This window comes from Ambystoma mexicanum, chromosome 2q, assembly GCF_040938575.1.
Source record: "Ambystoma mexicanum isolate Mex_15411 chromosome 2q, UKY_AmexF1_1, whole genome shotgun sequence".
Classification (NCBI taxonomy): domain Eukaryota; kingdom Metazoa; phylum Chordata; class Amphibia; order Caudata; family Ambystomatidae; genus Ambystoma; species Ambystoma mexicanum.
The window spans coordinates 693113401-693115900 of NC_090924.1; the positions used below are offsets into that span (position 1 = coordinate 693113401).

Genomic DNA, 2500 nt, shown 5'->3' on the forward strand with positions numbered 1-2500 from the left:
GAAAGGTCCCCGCTTCGAGACCGGGCAGAAACATGGTGCTGGTTTCTTTTTATTTCCACAATGTCAATCGGACACATTTGACCGCATGCAGGTTTCGACAGGTATGGACAGGCCGGCACTACGCCATGAGTGATCTGAGGCCAGCCCTTACTTGCACCCTGCAAACTGTCCACTGGCTCCATCAGTGGGCGTTTCCTGCCATCCCTGGGTCCTTAAGTGAGTGTTTGGGTACTTTTGATGCAGAGATCGGGGCATGAAAACCGGCGCTGGCACCTGGCGACATTGGGTACTGAAGAATCTTTTCCAATCCTGCCCATAGCTGTCAGGGTGGCCGAGTGGTCTAAGGCGCCAGACTCAAGAGGCGCAGCTCTTCCCTGCATCTGGGTGTTCTGGTCTCCGATTGGAGGCGTGGGTTCAAATCCCACTCCTGACAAGCCGGGCTCATTTTTTTTAGCACATTTCAGAATGTAAGGCTTGCGGAAAACCTCCTGGGGGCCCCCGAATGCAGCGCCCGGCAAGCCTCCCTGTTCTCTTCTGCTGCCTTGCAACTGGAGCTGTCTGCCAGAGACGCCGGAGGCACACCTGCCCTTAAACCCCCACTGGCCCACGGCTGCAAAACCTGCATTTTCTAGTGGCTGGCTTGGTGGCATATGTCACTGAGCCCAGTCTACTCAGGAAGTGAAAAAAGTCCCCTTCACAGTTGGAGAAAGTGCTCTCCTGCCACCTGTCGGTCGTTGAAGGCACCACACCTCAGCAAAATAAAAATAAAAAAACAGACATGCTCAGTTCGGGGGATGTAAAGGTATTTACATAGCAAGAACAGAGATGCTGTTGGGAGATGACAGAAGCCATGCTGCCCCAGAGTTCTCTTCTGAAATTCGCAGGAATCCAGAGGTTGGAGCGGGCTGAGGGAGTGCGCCTTCTTGCCTCTGTCGGCTTTCAAGACACATCCTCCTGCTGGGAAGCTGCCCACCCTGAGCAGCACAGGTTTGCGCTCTAGGCCGATCGGCCACATATATCTCGCCTGATCGAGCCTGATCGAGCCCGATCGAGCGGCAGCAGATGGCCTTTGGCCAGCGAAGGCTGCCGCTCTTCTTCTTGTTTCTCTGCTTGAGAGGCAGCTCAGTCCTCTGCGCTTGCGCCAGGGGCAGGCCACATGACACGCAGGGGTCAGGCCGTGGAGCGACTGGGGCATGGCGCCAAGTGAGGTAAGCAGACCACCCCCCTCCCCCTCACTGTTCTCTGCATGCGGTGGCTCGTTGGTCCAGGGGTGTGATTCTCGCTTAGGGTGCGAGAGGTCCCGGGTTCAAATCCCGGACGAGCCCTTTTTTTTTGGAGCGCCGAAAACAAAAAACACAGAGTCCCCAATTCCACCCCAAAAATAGTTTGTGCGTGACCGTATCTGGTTCGATGCCCGTCGCCAATGGTTGGCTGCTTTTAAGCCCATGGCCCAAGAGGCAGTGTTGGAAATTCCCCCTCCTTTGTAATGATGCGCTGGCAGCGAGCTGATGTAAAAAGGTTTGGACATGCCTTCTGGGTGGGGACTGCCATGGCTCGCGCCACTGTTGCATCCAGCTTGGTCTTTTGTATGTGTCTGCAGCCTGTGTGTGAGGTGCTGTGAGTGCTGCCATGTAGGTCCGGCGCAGGCTTGCGCCAAACTTTCACGTTGGTGTGTGCCACCTGGCAGGTACCAGCGGGCCCCATGAGACATCAGTGCCACAAAGCCTTTCAACTGAAAGCTGTCCCAGCACACTAGAGCGCAGCCTACCAGAGCTGTTTCTGTAGTGTAGTGGTTATCACATTCGCCTAACACGCTCCCCGCTTCGAGACCGGGCAGAAACATGGTGCTGGTTTCTTTTTATTTCCACAATGTCAATCGGACACATTTGACCGCATGCAGGTTTCGACAGGTATGGACAGGCCGGCACTACGCCATGAGTGATCTGAGGCCAGCCCTTATTTGCACCCTGCAAACTGTCCACTGGCTCCATCAGTGGGCGTTTCCTGCCATCCCATGGTCCTTAAGTGAGTGTTTGGGTACTTTTGATGCAGAGATCGGGGCATGAAAACCGGCGCTGGCACCTGGCGACATTGGGTACTGAAGAATCTTTCCCAATCCTGCCCATAGCTGTCAGGGTGGCCGAGTGCAGCTCTTCCCTGCATCTGGGTGTTCTGGTCTCCGATTGGAGGCGTGGGTTCAAATCCCACTCCTGACAAGCCGGGCTCATTTTTTTGAGCACATTTCAGAGTGTAAAGCTTGCGGAAAACCTCGTGGGGGCCCCCGAATGCAGCGCCCGGCAAGCCTCCCTGTTCTCTTCTGCTGCCTTGCAACTGGAGCTGTCTGCCAGAGACGCCGGAGGCACACCTGCCCTTAAACCCCCACTGGCCCACGGCTGCAAAACCTGCATTTTCTAGTGGCTGGCTTGGTGGCATATGTCACTGAGCCCAGTCTACTCAGGAAGTGAAAAAAGTCCCCTTCACAGTTGGAGAAAGTGCTCTC

At 55.5% G+C, this 2500-nt stretch overlaps 1 non-coding gene across 1 annotated transcript; it reads left to right on the forward strand.

Moving 5' to 3' along the window:
• The first annotated feature begins 321 nt into the window (after window positions 1-321).
• Window positions 322-433, forward strand: TRNAL-CAA (transfer RNA leucine (anticodon CAA)). The gene is made up of 2 exons: window positions 322-359; window positions 388-433. It is a non-coding gene; the product is annotated as a tRNA-Leu (tRNA).
• The last annotated feature ends 2067 nt before the right edge of the window (window positions 434-2500 follow it).